This window comes from Artemia sp. Qi Xiang Cuo, chromosome 9 (genome assembly GCF_049724085.1).
Source record: "Artemia sp. Qi Xiang Cuo chromosome 9, ASM4972408v1, whole genome shotgun sequence".
In the NCBI taxonomy this organism is placed as follows: Eukaryota; Metazoa; Arthropoda; class Branchiopoda; order Anostraca; family Artemiidae; genus Artemia; species Artemia sp. Qi Xiang Cuo.
Window position 1 is genome coordinate 67,006,702 of NC_142802.1, and position 18,854 is coordinate 67,025,555.

The 18,854-nt window shown below is 35.9% G+C and overlaps 1 protein-coding gene across 1 annotated transcript in view; it reads left to right on the forward strand.

Moving 5' to 3' along the window:
• Nucleotides 1-9,807: 9,807 nt before the first annotated feature.
• The window catches only part of LOC148948961 (uncharacterized), an 87,205-nt gene continuing 78,158 nt past the window's right edge, over nucleotides 9,808-18,854 (forward strand). The window contains exon 1 of the mRNA XM_089095072.1: nucleotides 9,808-9,816. The gene's annotated coding sequence lies outside the window, so the exon portion shown is untranslated. The remainder of the gene's footprint in view (nucleotides 9,817-18,854) is intronic.

Here is an 18,854-nt window from a genome sequence, read left to right on the forward strand (position 1 = left end):
GGAGAAGTGTTAAATTGTCTTTCTTTTCCCCGGGGTAGGCCATTGCCCCGGCATGGCCCCATCGTGGTGATGCCCAGAGACCTGACTCTGCAACCAGTGAATAAATTACCAGGAAGTTTTTCAAAGTAATGTAGATGGTCTGTGGCTTGGACCATACAAATGATATCTTTATCTGTTAATGCCAATCCCCAAAACTTGCCTTGTAATTTCATGCTAATAGTTCACTTCTAGAAATTTCATATCTAAGGTAGGTTTTGAAATTGTTTGATCTTACTTTCCCAAGTACGTTAATGTCGTGTTTACAACAGACGTTTCCGAAATAAGGTTCTATTATATTTATTTTAAGCTTGTTTGTTTTTTCTACAGGTAATTTTTCCAGAATTAAAACATTTTATGGCATTTTTCTTTTTTCATTCATTCTTTGTCAAAAGTCAACTAAACGTTTAACATGTTAAGAGAAAGGTTAAACTTTTAATATTTCACTGTTTTTGCTTAAAATATTTCATTAACATCACATAGCCGACTTAAACCATGCGTCATTAACATCACATACCTTACATCACTAACATCTATTTCACATAACATTCTATACTAACATCATATAGTCTACTTAAACCATGCGTCATTTCAGAAACCTATTGAATGTATTACCCGAGGCCTACATTATTTATGAAACCTATCTATTGCACAAAATACGGTGTGACAGTCAACTTGACACTATTTGAAAGGAAGGGGGGGGGGGCGTACAGAACACTAATCTTAATTCGCCAGTGTGTCACGATATATTGACCTCAAGGCTACAGATGTACTGAACTAATTTAGTAGCTTGTCCTGTGCAATTTTAAGCTATTGTTGGTGGCTAAGCTTCCTTGGTTGTGCGCTTATACTTTACTAGCGATATACTATACCTATATATACTTATTTTCATACTATCCTAATAATATGTAAATTACTAGCATTGAAACGAAAAATATCAGTCCTTAAAGTTGAGAAACACGGTTGTTTATGTTTTTCTTTAATTAAGCTTGAATTAAGGTCAATATTTTATTGTTTCATCATTGTGATATCTGTCTGGGGAGGGTGCCTTCTGTTCGTTGCACAGTAGACAGGTCAAAGGGTCTGATCTCACGCTCCGAACTAAGCTATGTGAAATCGCGTCATTTTTTGTGTTGGCTTTACTTGGAATATTACAAACATTGCAAATAGAAATTTGATCATAGGTGCTGAAAATTAAGCTAGAAAAACCGAACTTTTAAATGTAAGTTAACGTTGGCCAGCTAATATTTTCCTCATTCATTTTTACTTTTATTAATTTAACCTTCACTGGCTTTGTGATAGTAGGTGGAAATTCCACATATTTCTGCAAAATGTTTCTATAGTGCCCAACTTGGTATGGCTGAATAATAATTAAGTTATGGTAGTTGAACTAAGGGTCTTATAAATCCATCAGTGCTTCCATTTCTACTATATTTTAGAATAGAATACTTTATTTTGAATGTTTCTCCTGTAATGTTTTTAGACCTACTTTAGTATTTTATTTCTACTTTAAATTTGAATTTTCCACTTTTTTCCTTAACGAGCCTATGGATTTGTGTTATGGAAATAGGAATTTTGGATACAACGGCGGGATTTCGGCAAAAGCGATTGACAAACGTCCTTGTTTCTGTCGGACTTGGATAGACCCGCGAAATTTGAAAAAAAATTACCAACGGGGAAGGATTGACGGTTTGATTTTTGGAACTGGGTGGCGTCCATCAAGAGGCCAAGTGGAGTGCTAAAGTTCACTAGTGTTCTTCAGTGTCTTTCGGTTTATTTTTAGACTTCTCTGCTCAGATGTTGTGGAAAGACTTTTCAGCCTTTTAAAAACAGTAAAAATGAAAAGAGGAATAGGATCAAAAACGTAACTTTAGCTGTGACAATTTCTGTCAATTATGGGATGAAGCGTAAAGGCCCCCCTACGTTCACCGAGAGTTTAAAGAAAAAAATGAAGTCCGTGAAATCCGATGCGACTGCGTCCGAATGCGTCACTTTTTTAGATATTGGGAAAGACGATGGGGATGGCGACGACAACGCCGACTCAGGGTATCAATCTTAGTATTTGGTGTTTTCGCTTAAATCTTATTATTTGGCAATTCTCGTTAAATTTTTTTGAATACAAATTAAAGTGCGTCTATATTCGGCATTTTCTGGAAAACTGGGAGACAAGTAGCAGTCTTCTGTCTATATTACTTAAAATCAAATAACTCAAAAGATAAAAATGCAGGCGCTGTCCTTAAAGCAAGCTTAAAGTGATTCATTTTTTCTACTACACTCTGCTTCAAATTAACAGCTCAATATAAAAAAAAGTCAAAACAAAAATAGTGCGTGAAAAAGTGACCGGTTGGATATCATTCATGCCAATTCTTCGCGCCAATTTGAATGAAAACGAGGGTGTTATAAAAATAGCAATATAGAAAGAAAAAATAATAGCAAAAAAAACAAATAAATAAAATACATTCATATAGTTCAAAATCTAAGATATGGACCCGGAATATATAAATCTAAACCGAACTTAACTTGTCAATAAATACAAAGCATTGTTTTAAACGTCAAAAGAAGATTTGTTGGTACACGTAAAAGGTCTTGAGCTGCAAAATAAGTTGTCTTGAACAATTGCTATTAAAAGTCATCCTAATAAGTCTTTACTTGTAACTTGGAAAGAAGTCAGAAAATGGGGAAACTTTTAGGGATTTTGGTGTTGAAAATAGGGATTTTCCACCATCCTTTTAGGAATTGAAAAAAATTGAAGTGGAAACACTAGTAATATAGCGTAAGAATCAATTTTGTTAACATTCCTGTTTAAATAGTAACAACGATAACATACTTACTTCCGGATTGTGTCCTACTATAATTCTACTCTTCTTTTCGCACTTAAATACTTTATTCCCACATTAGTGGAATGGAAGCACTGAAATCCGTACAACTCTATCAGCAGTGAGGAAGGTGGGACCCTATGAACCATTGTATGAGGTTATTATCGGCTAGCTAAACTGAACTTTTGTTTGAAAGTTCGGTTTGGGCGTTGCGATTACCTCCTATGTCTATTAACTAAAGTATATTCATTAAATAAAGCTTAGGTTTCTACCGGTTTGATGGTTGTATTTTGACTCAACTAATATAGCATCCTGAATTTAAATATTCAAAATCAGATAACTATAAAACTGTCTGAACAGCTGCGAAATCTGAACCCTCGGTTCGACCCTCGATATCACTAAGTTTGTGTATATCAGCGACACTGATTTTGAAAACATTTATGGTGCCACCATTGACATTTTGCAAAGGTTCCCCTCTTCCAGGTACTTCCTTTGCTCCGTCATCCCCCCGTAGTTATGGCTCCCTTATCCGAAACAAACTTGTTCTAGCTGCCAATTCCCGAGTTTTCTACCAGCGCTTAGTTACATTAAATTCTTCAGTTGTCGGGACTTGTTTCGAAAGTGTTAGTCTTTGTTTTACTACACCGTCCCATGCTACCTTGACCCTTTTCATTTCGTAATTAAATGCTAGGTCCTTGCTGTGACCGAGTAATCTTAGGTGTTGATTTCCTCGTGTAACCTTTCTTTTCCAGTCTACGCTCGATACTTTCCAGCCGTGTAATTGTAGATTCTTTTTTTCTGGATGGTGCAGTCAACTCTGTGGGGTAATTAACGCTATTTGGCGTTATCATCGCTCCTTTAGGGAGAAATAATGGCCCCCACCCTCATTGTTTATTTAATAGCTACTGTCGATTTATCTGTTGCTACCATAGCTCCTCAGCTCCATGCATTCTCAGCTCCCCAGCAAAAGCTTTCCCAGGGTTGGCTAAATCTTTCATTTCGGAGGCAGCGTATGTAAAGAAAAGTCTCCTATTGAGACCAAGTCCCAAATATGTCTCAGTTTGTCCTTTAAAGGGGCGCCCCAACCGTAGGCTTCCTGCTGAGACCAAATATTGCTGTGTGGTAAATCTCGTTTACGAAACAATCGGGGACCGGAGGGGGCTCCTGACCCACCCTATCTTTGCTGAGCCATGATGGAAAAGCCTCTTCAATCTTTGTGGTAACGGATATGGGTATATCTATCTGCCTTATAGAGGTATAGAACCTTGGTGAGTTGCGCTGCTGGCGTGGAGCAGGTGCTGAGTTTTCTCCCACGGGTGCGGTAAGTATAAGTTCTTTACCTTCAGAAGCCTTAGAAATGTAATTCGTTGAATAATTTGTATCTAAAATTTTGGCAATTGTGCAGCATCTACTCGTGCATGTAAACATGCAGTTGGGTGGCCTTAATTTGGCAAAGGCTCTTGATGCTGCTATTGATTGAGATAAGTCTACTATTTGACGCCAGGCAATTTTCGCCTTGCTTGAACAAAAAAAGATCCTACTCTTAAATTCAGAAAACGAGAAATTTTTGATCCATCACATCTCTCTCTAGCATTGCAGTAATGTTTGGTTCTAAACTATACAGCTAGATATTTGACCTATTAGATCCATCTATAAGTTGCGTTCTAGAGGTTTTTTTTTAATCCAGACAGGAGGTTTTTTTTTTTCATTTATCTGCAAAGTGGGACAATTAGTTTCCTACGGGAAGTGGATATTTAGTTGGTCCTGAGTGTTGATAGGTGGCCACTAATTACCAAGATTGGGGAATGTGGGTACCACACTTCAACATATACTAAGAACTCACCTACAACTCCCTTTCCCCAACCTAACTGGGTTAGGTAATAGCTAAAAGCGGGAGAAGAAAAATAACTCATTTTTATTTACCAGGTTGATCACACAGACAAAAATACAAGCTTAATATGAATTAAACTTGAGCAGACTATAAACTCGTTATTAACTATGATTGTTACAGAAAAAACATATAAAACAAAAACTAGTAATCTTGCCTCTTCCGCGGACCAGGCTGACACAGACCAACTAGGGAAAGGATTAACTGAGTGGGCCAAGTTAGCAATTTGCTAGTTTTTAATATCACGCTCTGCCATCGTGAACAACTTAATGCAAAGCCGAGGTATAATAGATTCAAAGCCTTGAAAAGTCAATACCTTTAAAGTGCGGCTGAAAGCAATAGATATACAGGGCAAAGGGACATTTATCTGGTGCAAAATGGATAACATACAATGTTACCCAACACTGAGTGTTTCATTGTTTTCTTCCTCCAGTCGCTGGGGCTGAAGTTAATCTACGACCTTCTGTTGTAAAAGTCTCCCCTTTGTTGGTGGGGACAAAATGCCTGATTTGATTCATATTCTTTGGATTTTCATACAATTGACCGACCAAAATGGTGCGGATTATTTCCTCTCTTCACTGGTTGCTTTTGTTGGGTCGGTGAAGTAGGGCCGGAAGGCTCCATACTTTCAACTCTGCATCGCTTCCCAAAGAAGATCTCAGCCTTCTGGATGCGTGGTCACCGTTTCTAGTATGACAGAGCTCTAGGACGTGTGCCCCTCAGTGGTTTCAAGGGGGAGAGAGGCATTTTTTCCTCTAGATTTTCTGCTGCCCCCTTCATCTCGAAAAACGTCTTTTTCGGGGGCATTTTCGTTGAAAAATGCCTCTTTTTTAACTTTTATTGAAAAAAATGACAAATTAACAAATCCCCCCCCTAGATTTTGAGAAGTACATTTGGTCCCCCTCTATGTTTTTGGGGGTTAACACCACTGATGCCCCCCAAGGATGAGACGCTGCCCCATCATCATAATCACCGCAATAGCGTTGCCTAAGTAAAGAGCGACCAGGGCAAAATGTATTTATTGTGTGTTTGTGTGGGATTTTTTCTGACTCGGGTCCTTCGTATAGAAGTAGTTATCGTAGAAACTTCGAAAGGAGCTCACTTGATTGGAAATTGAAAGTTCTTCATAAAAGTCGAAAGTGATTGAAGAGCAATCAGCCCCTTCTCCTACGCCTATCATTTCCCCAAACGCATCCAATCCAAATTTTGAGATATCCATTTGTTTCAGCTTAGTTGGAAGGTCCAAAAATTCAGTTTTTGGGGATGACACCCTCCCAAAAGCCCTCAGGGCAAGGGCTACAAGTTATAATAGTTGCCCATTATTAATATGTAAGGTTTTTATGAAAGAGAGGGTCGTACAAGCTTTGAACGGGGCTCAGTCGACTGGAAATCAGGTGTTCTAGTGCCCTTTTCAAGAGTCAAAGGTGATCAGAGGGAAACTACCCCCCCACGTCTTCTTTTCCCCAAATGCATCTGATCTAAACTGTGAGATAGCCTTTTTGTTCAATATAGTCCAAAAGACAATATAACAATGGCTCCAGGGTAAACACAACCAACCAGAGCCCTGCGGTAGCAGTTGTAAGTTATGCTCAGGGGGCATATAAGGTTTCTGTAGAATGGGCTGTCGTATAAACGTTGGATAGGGCCTCATTGATAGAAAATTCGAGGTTATAGTACCTCTTTTAAGAGTCAAAAGTGATTGGAGGGCAAGCAGCCCCTACCCACACCCATCATTTCCTGAAACAAACATCCAATCAAAATCTCTTTTAAACCATCTACTTTTTTCAGCATTGTTGTAAGGTCCAGTAATTTTGCATTTGGTGATGTCAACTTCCCCACCCCCTCCCTCCCCAGAGTCCTCAGGGCAAGGGCTATAAGTTATAATAGTTGCCTATTATTAATATATAAGGTTTTTATGAAAGGGAGGGTCGTACAAGCTTTGGACGGGGCTCAGTCGACTGGAAATCAGGTGTTCTAGTGCCCTTTTCAAGAGTCAAAGGTAATCAGAGAGCAACTACCCCCCCCCCCCCCCGCGTTTTTTCCCCAGATGCATCTGATCGAAACTGTGAGATAGCCTTTTTGTTCAATATAGTCCAAAAGAAAATATAACAATGCCTCCAGGGTAAACACAACCAACCAGAGCCCTGCGGTAGCAGCTATAAGTTATCCTCAGGGGACATATAAGGTTTCTGTAGAATGGGCTGTCGCATAAACGTTGGATATGGCCTATTTGATAGAAAATTCGAGGTTATAGTACCTTTTTTAAGAGTAAAAAGTGATTGGAGGGCAAGCAGCCCCTACCCACACCCATCATTTCCTGAAACAAACATCCAATCAAAATCTCTTTTAAACCATCTACTTTTTTCAGCATTGTTGAAAGGTCCAGTACTTTTGCATTTGGTGATGCCAACTTCCCCACCCCTCCCTCCCCACAGTCCTCAAGTCAAGGGCTATAAGTTAGGCAATTCGTTAATTGTTTACATATTGTATATATTATTGAGAAAGGTATGCGTGGTTGACCTTGACTTTCCAAAAAAACCAAGGGTATTCAGGTGAGACATTCAGAAAATGTTGAGGGGAATGTTGAACTAAATCAAAACACGTTAGGTGTATTTGGGTTGTCAAAAAGACGTAACTCAAGAATGACATTATAAGGAAGGGAAATTATAAGGAAGATGATCAATTGACCAAAAAGAAAATATTTGCACGCTACTACTACTACTACAGCTACCACGACTGCTACTACTACTACCACACTACTACATTTATAATATAGAGGGAAAATTTCAATTAAATCAAAAAACAATAATTGCATACATATTGTCAAAAGAGCGTATCTCAAGAATAGATTTAGGTATTAAGTTGGAACTTTCACAGAATGCTTAAAGGGGAAGATCAATTGACCAAAAGGTAATATGTGCATGTCAGGGTTAAAACTGTTGAAAAGGCTTCTGTAAAATACAAATAACAAGCCAAGCAATGGATTCGTATAGAAAAAACTCAAAATATATAAACAAATTCCAAATAAAAAAAAGAACAGATACTAATTTTAAAAAATTTTCCACAAAACAAGTTTTTCAAAGAAAAGTAAAGATCTCCATTAAACCAAAAATGAACAGAAATAAAGTCAAATAATCTTCCAAACGTAGAACTACGACAAATTACTACCAATAAATAAATGAAACCGAAAACGAACAGTAATTACAGAAAATAACCGAGTTAAACTCAAAACGAGCAAAAATAACATGAATAGGGTTGACAACCCCCATGCCTTCTCAAGAACAGAACATAATTTGCACTTTACTGAAAACAAAATACATTTTAAGGAATAAATATCAGTATTTATATTTTAAACGGACAATCCACGGTCATTCGTTTTTTATTTTTTTAGTAAATTGCAAATTATGGTCTGGTCTTGAGGAGGCATGGGGGTTTTCAACTCTACTCATGTTAATTTTTGTTAATTTTTCAGTTTGACTCCGTTTTTTTTGTAAGTTCTTTTCGTTTTTGGTTTTACTTATTTATTTATAGTGATTGTGGTAGTTTTACGGTTTGAAGATTATTTTACTTTATTTCTGCTCATTTTTGTTTAATGGAGCTCTTAACTTTTATTTGAAAAAATTGGTTTTGTGGGAAAATTTTTTTAATTTATTGTGTAAAGAAGCAGCCTGTGAAACCATATGTTTAGGATTCAACGCTGGTACTGATCTCGGCTGCAATGCTTACTTGACAGGCAATCTCTTAAATGAACGAGCCTTAATACTTTAGGTGTTGAATATACATATTTTTACCTATTGCCATTTAAAAAATTTCAACCAAAACTTTTACTGTGACTAAAACTTATGTAGACTATATTTTAGCAAATTAACATAATTAGGCGTGCAAATAATTGAAGGATTGGAAAATGAAACTTACTTTAGAAAGCGATTATTTTTGTTTCCTAAGCACAAGACAAAACACAAAAGTGGGGGGCTCAGGGATGGCAACCCCCTCCTATTTAGGGCACTTTCTGTTCACCTTCAGCCTTGATATTTCTCTTTATTCTCATGACCAATCGCTAATTCTCTTAGTTCAATTGCCAACTATCGTTATATCAGAATTTCTAGACGGATATCAGATACGAAGAGAGTCTTTAGAGAAACAAATTTATTTACTATTTACATCCGTAATAGGTGATTTACGACTCCGGCTAAACTTACACACTAAGAAAAATTCCAGCTGGAACACTAAATGGGCTGCCAGATCTTTGTGCTAACATTTTGTAAAATTACGAATTTGTAACGTCAAGTTTTACGAATTTGTACTTATAGGCTCTTAGTAGTTTCGTGTTTTCAATTCCTATACAAGGACTTGACTTAGGACACTAAGGGAGGTTAATATGACAGAGAATAATCAGATGAAGTTCTGTCCCACTTCTCCTACTGAGTACCCTTTGAAATACTCCTGTTTCAGCGCGTGCTTGTATAATATAACACACATAATACATACAATAATAATATATACATAATATATATATATAATATACAACACATACTGGGTACCCCAATACATGATATATATATATATATATATATATATATATATATATATATATATATATATATATATATATATATATATATATATATATATATATATATATATATATATATATATATATATATATATATATATATATATATATATATATATATATATATAATCTATATATCTAGAAATGGCAATTAAGATAATTAGTTCTTTAGAAGGTCAGAGAGGGCAAAGCCAATTTTTTAATGATACTCAAAAAGTAATTGCTATACACGACGTTTTTTTCTTCCTTCATATCTGGAGAAAACATGACCTATGCTAACTGATAAAGCCCTTATCAATAAATTCGTGTTGATATCTATCATACCGTCTGTCATTAAATTTGATTTTTATATTCCTGTCGAATTTTATTTTCATTAATCTTATCGCCTGTTATCAGTTCATTTCTCAATCCAAAACAAACTGATAAAACTTTTATCAATTGGATTTTTTTTATTCTTTTTTTAATCAGTCTTGATTGCCTTATTCGGAGTTTCCATGTGTTGCGTAAGCACTTTGTTCAGATTAGACACTTCTACTGTGCACATTCGTATCAAAATCTTTGCTTAAATTAGAAGTAGCTGAACACATTTTTTTCTACAAAAATAAACTTAGCAATTGAAATTAAACCATAAATGGGATGAATGGGAGGGTCTTTCTCTCTAATGTTTATATTAAAATAATTCAATAGAATTGGAGCTGCACAAAACATAAATCTATATAATTAAAAATCTAAAAGAGAAACAAGTTATTATAGATGTTTTCACATCAGTAGGCTACAGCTCAGACTAATTTGTAAAATTAAATCTATTTTCGTTTACCAAAAAAGAAGTTTTTTGAAGAAAAGTAAAGAGCCATATTAAAAACTAAGACGATAAGAAATAAAACTATATAATATTCGAACTTAGAAGGATCATAAATTATTATTAACGAATAGAAGAAACCCAAAGCGATGAAAAATCGAAATGAGTTATCAAACGAAACCTAAAGATAATGTATTCTGCTAAAAATGAATAGAAAAATATAAAATCAAACAGAAATTAAAATGATCATGTCAAACTTAAAACTAACAGAGAATGCCACAAATAGATGAGGTCGACCAAGTTTCTCCGACCACCCCATCTATGCAAAATAGTTGGGAAACTAATAAATAGTGTACAGAAGTCTTACCGCTTTTTACCTTGGCAGTTCTACAGCGGTAACTCGGAAAAATTAGACAATTTAAAATTAACAGCGAAAATAGAAATAGAGTCTGTAAAACAAAAATAGAAAAAAATATTGTAGTAATAATTTACAGTAGAAAAGATTAAAATTTATTCTAAGTCAGGGTTTTAACGTATGTAGAACAAATAAAAATAGTAATAAAATGTTGAACTAATAGTTCGTCTTCTAATATCTCAATCTCCCTCTGAGTCCAGGGAAGTTAATATCATTAGTATGAATACATTTTATTACAATATTACTTAAAAAGTTGGAACAATCGTAACATACAATACTGATATAATAGCGATATTATAATAATTATATACTAGGCCATGGTTTCACACTGGTAGAAGCAACGATGTTTACTTCCGATTTCTAAAGCCTAGAAACCGATACCCTTTAGATCGCAATAATAATTACGAAAATATACCCTAAGCTTTAAATGAAATTATAAACATGAAACTATAGATATAAATAATATAATTATATATACATATAATAATACAATAATTAAGAAAAAACTGTCAAAACAAATAATAAAATTACAATATAAATATAAAGTTCATAGCCCTTGTAACTAAAAGCCGCGCATGACAGAAACTCCTTTTTCTACAATTCGATTGTACAATGATTATAATAAGAAAATATTGAAGTCCCAAGTTAATTTTGGAAAAAAATCGATTAAAAAAGGTGGACCTTTTCATAAAATGATCATGATTTTAGCAAGAAAGGGTGCTAGCTGTCCCCCTCTCAGATATCTCCATATTCCACTTGGACAATTTTGTATATTCATTAGACGGGAAATTGAATTTTCCCTCGCATGCTTAAGTCAGAGAAAATGCTATAGCGTTACCAATAGTAAAAGGCCATAAGGCTTCGATGCATTATTATTTATTCATTTAGTAATTTTATCCCAGAGGAAATTCATTTGGGAGAACTAGTCATTCCCATTTTAAGAGCAAAAAGTGAACGGAGGGCAACCAGCCACCCACCCCACGCTGTTTTACCCCAAATGAATCCCATCAAAAATTATAGATGGCCCTTTTTTTAAAAATAGTTCCATGGTCAAACAACCATGGCTCCGAGGCTGGCAACCCCTCTTCCATCCCCCAGGGCAAGGGCTGTAAGTTATGCAAGTTCCCTATTATTAAGATTAATTTAAAAACTTGTTCCACAAAAAAAGTTTTTCAAAGAAAACTAAAGAGCTCCATTAAACCAAAAATGAGCAGAAATAAAGTCAAATAATCTTCTAAGCGTAAAATAAATAAAAGAAACCCAAAACGAACAGAAATTACAATAAATAACCGAGTCACACTCGAAACGAGCAAAAATTAACATAAGTAGTTATGACAACCCCCGTGACTTTTCAAGACCAGAAGAAAATTTGCACTTTACTGAAAAAAATACAAATGGAATGTGCAGTGTCAGTTTAATATACATATACTGATATTTGTTAATCAAAATGTTAATATTATTTGATTTATTAAAGTTATAAAAGTAAAAACTTTTATATTTTTTCAGTAAAGTGCAAATTTCGTTCTGGCCATGGGAAGGCATAGGGTTCTGCGTCCAGCTTATGTTAATTTCTGCTCGTTTTGAGTTTGACTCGGCTATTTATTGTAATTTCTGTTCGTTTTGGATTTCATTTATCAGTTCATGGTCATTTGTGGGAGTTTTACGCTCGGAAAATTATTTGACTATATGTATGCTCATTTTTTCTTTAATGGAACTCTACTTTTCTTTGAAAAATTGTTTTTTCGAAAAAGTTTTTTAACTTAATTTCTGTTTGTTTTTTATTGACATATTCTTTTTCTTGATTTTTTTTTTATCTTTAAGGGTATTTCTATAACGATCCATAGTTTGACTTGCTATTTCTGTATTAGAGAAACTTTTTCACCAATGTTTAATCCTGACACAAATAGTATTGTTAAATTTAATTTTAAACTTCGTTAAGTTGACCTGAAAAATAAAACATAATTTCGTTCCCAAAATTTTTTTTCTATGCTCTTTGACAACTTGGATACACTTACACTATTTTAATCTATTTAAATTGTAAGAGCAGAAGTAGTAATAGTAGTAGCCCCAAAAGTTTAATCTTAGTACCCCCTGTCGTTCTAAAAATGGCACTTGAACTTTTGGATTTAGTTCAACATCCGCCTAAATATTCCTTAGCTTGCGTAATAACAATAATTGTAGTACCATTAGTAGTAGTATGCGCATAGCAGCTTTTTTTTCTTCAACATCCCCTTAAACACACGCTGAAAGTTTAAACTTAATACCAAGGACCATTCCTTAACTATTTCTAAGACGTCCTCTTAAACAACCTGTGAGGGCATAGTGTGTTTCGATCAAAGTATAATCACCTACGGAACAAGTACTGACCTATCCTCTCCACAAGTACAAAACCTATCCTCTCCACACAAAAAAGTGACCCTTTGTATACCTATGCGAACCTGGCAACTAAAACCGTAGTTACACAATTCATCCCGGTCACTCGTCACCTGAATCACGCTCTAGCATAATTATTGGCCGGAGCAAAGTACTTTGGCTCGGAGCGATTAAGTAGTACAACATTTTGCGTCTAGAGACCCTGAGGTACGCGGGGTCACTTTGTAGAGTTTTGTCAGTACTTGTTCCGTAGGTGATTATACTTTGGTTTCAATTAAATTCTATACAGTTTCAATATTTCCCGAACTTTTCACCTTGATACCATTCGTTTTAGCAGTAGCAGTAGAATTAATAGTAGTAGCCTTGCTTTAGTGGCAGTAGTAGTAGTAGAAGTAGTAACAATAGTAGTAGTAGCAGTAGTATGAGTAGAAGCATTAGTAACACGGTACAAATATTTTCTTTTGGTTAGTTCAACATCCTTCGCAACAAGCCCTGTCAGATGATTTTTTTCGTCAGAAGATTTTCCCCTTTTAGAATTCTTTGATAGTACCCACTTAATAACCAAATCAAATCTAGAGATACACTCTTTTGACAATGTGCGTGCGCAAAGCGCTTGATTTAGTTCAAATTGTAGGTAGTTGGTAGAGTATTGTAGGTAGAGAGGTAGTTGTAGTAGTAGTGGTAGCATGCGATTATTCCCATTTTGATCATGTCCCTTATCATTTCCTGAATGTTCCAAGTTAATATACCCAGTTATTCATAAGTTACGCCCTTTTCGCAATCCGTATACAAATAACGTGTTTTGATTTAGTTCAAAACTCTTCTCAACATTCTCGGAAAGGCTCACCTGAATTACCTTCATATTTTTCGAATGTAAAGCTCAAACATGCATTCCTTTCTCAATAACTTATACTATATGTAAACAATGGACGAATTGTCTAACTTACAGTCGTTAACCTGAGAACTGTAGGGAGGTTGACATCCCCAAAGACAAAATTACTGGACCTTTCAACAATGCTGAATAAACTGAAAGTGCTTTTAAAATTTTGATCGGATGTGTTTTGGGGAATGATGGGCTTGTAGGGGAGAGGCTGGTTGTCCTCAATTAACTTTTGACTCTTAAAAGGGCACTAAATCTTCCAACTTCCTATCAAATAAGCCCCAACAGATCCAAAGTTTATACGACCATCCGTTCCATAAAAACCTTACATGCCCGCTGCATAAAATACAACCCCATCCCCTGGGATCTAGAGGGTTGTGACCACCCTGAAGGCATTGTTATATGCTCTTTGGACTGTTGTGAATAAAATAGCTATCTCATCATTTTTGTCGGATGCGTTTGGGGAAAAGAGGGGGTCAGGGAGAGGGGGGCTAGTTACCCTCTATCACTGTATACTCTAAAAGAGAACTAAGACTTTAAATTTCCAATCAAATTAGCCTGCTGTAACGTTCACATAAACACCCCCTCCATGAAAAGATTACATGCATCTGGGGCATAACTTACAACCCTTGCCCCCAGACTCTGGGGGGGGGGTCTCAACCCCAAAGGCCTTGTTATGTGGTCTTTGGACTATTTTTGAACAAAAAACTGTCTTAAATTTTTAATACATTTGGGGAAAATAGACGGTGAGCGAGGGGGGGGGGGTAGTTGCCCTCCGATCACTTTGACTCTTAAAAAGGGCACTAGAACTTCTGATCTCTAATCCAATTAGCACACTCCAAATTTTATGCGACCACCCTTTCCAAAAAAACTTTATATACCCCCGGGTAAAACTTACAACCCTTCCCTTTAATGCTGTGGGGAGGGTGTCATCTTCAGAGACATAATTACTGGACTTTGCAACTATACAGAACAAAACGGCTATTTCATAATTTTGATTAGGTTGTATTTGAGGGTGGGGGGAGGCGCCTCCAACACTTTTGACTATTGAACAGGGCACAAGCCCTTACAATTTCCAATTGAATAAGCCCCTTTCCAAGTTTCTGTGACAACTTCTATAGAAAGTGCCCAAGTTTAAAAAAAAAGAAAAAAACTACTTTGTGCCTACATCGGTCTTTACGTAGGCAGCCCTATTGAGCTGCCTACGTAAATTATTATGATATAGTGTGTTTACGGGAAGGATGGTATATCGGAAAACGAAAGTCCCAGTGGCCTTTTTAGGATTTAAATACGATCGCAGGGCACCCCCCCCCCCACGCCCTTTTCTTTCAAATTCATCCGATCAAAATTTTGAATTAGCCATTTTATTCAAAATAGTCCTAAGGTCAAATAACTATGGTTCTTGGTTTGACCCCCCCCGTCCCGCAGCTTCTGGTACAAGGGCTGTAAGTTATGCATGTTGTTCATTGTTATTTATTAAAAGAAACAGGGCATGTTTGATCCTGGATCTCCAAAAAGCTTAGAGTATTAAGGTGAAACTTAAAGGGAATGCTGAGAAGGGTGCCACCAAAATCAAGACATACTTTGTCCTTGCTGGTTGTGAAACAGGAATATCAGCAATATCTAAGTAACTGCTGATGGTATTAGGTTGAAACTTTCAATGTATGCTGAGGGGAGTTGAAAAGGTATTGGAGGAGAACCGGCTCCCTCACCCCTTCTTGCCCTTTTTATGTGCCCTCTCTTCTTAACACTGATGCCAATTTAATTTGGTGCATTTTATAATTGTGAACTGATCAAAACTTCATAATTATCATTTTCTGTCAAACTAGTCAAAACATCTAATGGCTATACCTATGCCCCCACAGCCTTGGGGAAACAATTGTACACTATGAAATGTATCCATTATTTACTTGCAAGATTCATCATTAGGAAAAGGGGAAGTTTTGATTCTGGGTCCATCCAAAAATGCCAAGGGTATTAAGGTGAAACTTTGGAAAATTTTGAGCAGCATCTTTAACTAAATCAAAAGGCACTATGTGCGTCCAGTTTATCAAAAAGGTGGATCTGCAATATGTTAAGAACGACTGAGGATAAAAATTGGAAGTTTTAGGACATTTTGAGAGGGATATTTTTAAAGTGATTAGAGGTTTGCACGTTCCCCTCCTATGCCCTCTTTATCCGTCTTCTCTCTAAAAGCATGTAATCAAAATTTTGAAATGGCCATCTCCTTCAAAATAGTCTAAAAGTCACTTAACTATGCCTGTTAAGTTAAGGAACCGTTGAGGCTATCAAGTTGAAACTTACAGGGTATGTTGAGGGGGATGTGGAAAGTTACTGGAGTTGTACAAGCCCCTCCCTTCAACATTGGTTAAAATTTTGAAAAGTAAAGAGGTCTAGTAACTATGTGATGATTGTAAAGGATTGTATTGTAAATCATACAATTATCCTTTTTTAATTACAGGATCTATCGTAAAGAAAAGGGAAAAGGCTGAACTCTGATGGGATCAAAATGGTTATGTGTATTAAGGTGAAACATCGAGGAATATTGAGGGTTATGTGAGGGTTAATACTATGTACATCCATTTTTTCAAAAAGGTGTATCTACAACATCTTGAAAAGGGCAGAGGATATTAAGTTTCAACTTTTATTGCATGTTGAAGAGGGTGTTCAAACATGGTCGGAGGGCAACCAGTCCTCCTCCCATGCTTGTTTAGCTGCAACCTCCGCAAAGACATCTGACCGAAATTTTGGAATAGCCATCTTATTCTATTTAGAATAGCCATCAAAGGCTAAGGGCATAAAGGTAAAACCTTTAGGAAATATTGAGGTGGATGTCAATCAAAAACATTATAGGCAGGAAGGCATTCAAAAGAGTACAATAGCAAAATCTAAGGAATGGTTAAGCGTATTAAGTTGGAACTTTAAAATTTAGTTTAGAGGGAAGTTGAAAAAGAAACGGAAGGTAGCCAGCCCCCCTCCTTTTATCCTTTTAGATGCTTCCCCTTATACTGATAAAAAAATTTAAAGTTATTTTATTCAAAATAGTTCCAAGGTCTAATAGTTATGGCCCCAAACGCCTGGGGAAGGATTGTAAATTATCTAATTTATCTATTCTTAACAAGTAGGCTTTGTCATTGGGAAATTTGGTAATGTATAATCCTGAGTGTGTCCAAAAAGACTAAGGGTATTGTGGGGAAATATCGAGGCATGTTGAGGGGTATATTGACCTAACCAACGGCACTATCTTCATCTAAGTTACCAAAAAGGTGTATCTGCAATATGTTAGGAGCGCCTAAGAGTCTGAATATTCACTCAAAACATGATATGTTCATCTCACTTGTCAGAAGAGCGTATCTAAAATATTCCAGAAGCGGCTAATGGAATTTTGTTGAAACTCAGGAAACGTTGAGGGGGTATTGAAATAGACCGAAATCCACTAATTAGAACTGTTAAAATAAAAAAGGTTATTTAAATTTTTATCCTAGAGACAGGGCAAAATTGTGAAATATTCATTTTTTTAAAGGTTATTTAAACCTTTAAAAAAAGTTTTGTAATAAAAAAAGTAATGTATAAAAATAAAATGAAAAAGAACATCTCATTCCAAGATGGTTCCAGGCTGCTATCTCCCCCTCCCCACTCAGAAACGACCCACTAATAGTCCTTCATAATATCCGATGTGAATTATGTCTAACTGCACACAATTTCAAGAAACATAACCTGAATCCACTTGGTCATTACTAGGAAACTACTTCTTTCGCCCACCCCTCAGCACCAATAACAAAAGTGTAGACCAAAAAAAACACATGAGAACCAAAAAGGATTTGGCAGCAACTCCCGAAGGCTCATTTAATTTTCATGCGAAGGCTCAATGAGGCTTTAAAATTTAGGCCATTAAAACCTTCTCCGTTAGGCATTTGCCCTCCCCCCCCCCTTTACACATACCTATCGCCCCTTTTTAACAGTGCACACTGTATTATGGAGTAAATCACTTCAGCTAAATAAAGTATTAAAATAAACGCCAGAGACATTTTTGTGCAATAAGAAGGGAGGTATCACCATGCAGCACCCTTGTGAAAATTGATATATAATTTCTCTGCATTTCCAGGAATATTTCTGGTCTGCGCTGTTATGGTGAAAGTAAAGAGTAACATTAAATCCTAAAATGAGCAGAATTTATTCCGTATAGAAGAGGGATGACTCTTCCTCATCCCCTAATGTTCATAGAAACTTCGGAGGATGCTCATTCGATCGGATATTGAGATGTCTAATCACTTTTTTAAAAGTCAAAAGGGATTGGACCAAACAGCCCCTGTCCTAAAACGGTTTTTGATATCTGGTCCTTTTGTTACCCATAAGGACATCTGTTCGACATACTGAGGCACCTATTTTGTACTTTTCTCTGCGGCTGCTCAATTTTCCCTGTTGGGGAATTTTGGAACAGTGGGATTTTCTGAGGGGGGTGTAATTTTCCGGGAGAAAAATTTAGCAATTAATTCAGAAAGTCATCATCTGCTTCAAATTTTGACTAAGGAAGACAAATTTTAATTTCATTCTTAAGTAGATTAATTTGAAACTTAAATTTAAAATTAATCTACTTGTGAGTTCATTTTTAAAGAGAATATTCTTTAGCTCTTTAATTTTTTGTTTCTTTTTTTAGTAACACTTTCAATCGCGATATTCATTCATTAATTAGTTAACACTAATTCAATTAAACAATTAAATCCATTAAAAATTGTTCCCAATGAGATACTGTAAACTGAGGCCTCTTCCTACCAAAATGAAAAATGGGAGGAGAACTCTGAACTTATCTCTAAAAATAGCACCAGGCTAACTGCCAAAAGTCTAGAAGCTTCATAAGAGACTGGTGTTTGTATGACCTGAAATCTTGACCCAATGAAGATATCACAATGATTCTAACTGTTTCAGATTTGTCATAATCGACCTTTTTAATTATCTTGTTTTGAGTATGTATGTGTTGCATATGCCTCAAAAAAAAAAAGGAAAGGAAACGTTTACCTTCTCATTTCAGTAACTAAACAGTAACTACGACCATTCACACCTTGTTATGTCTACT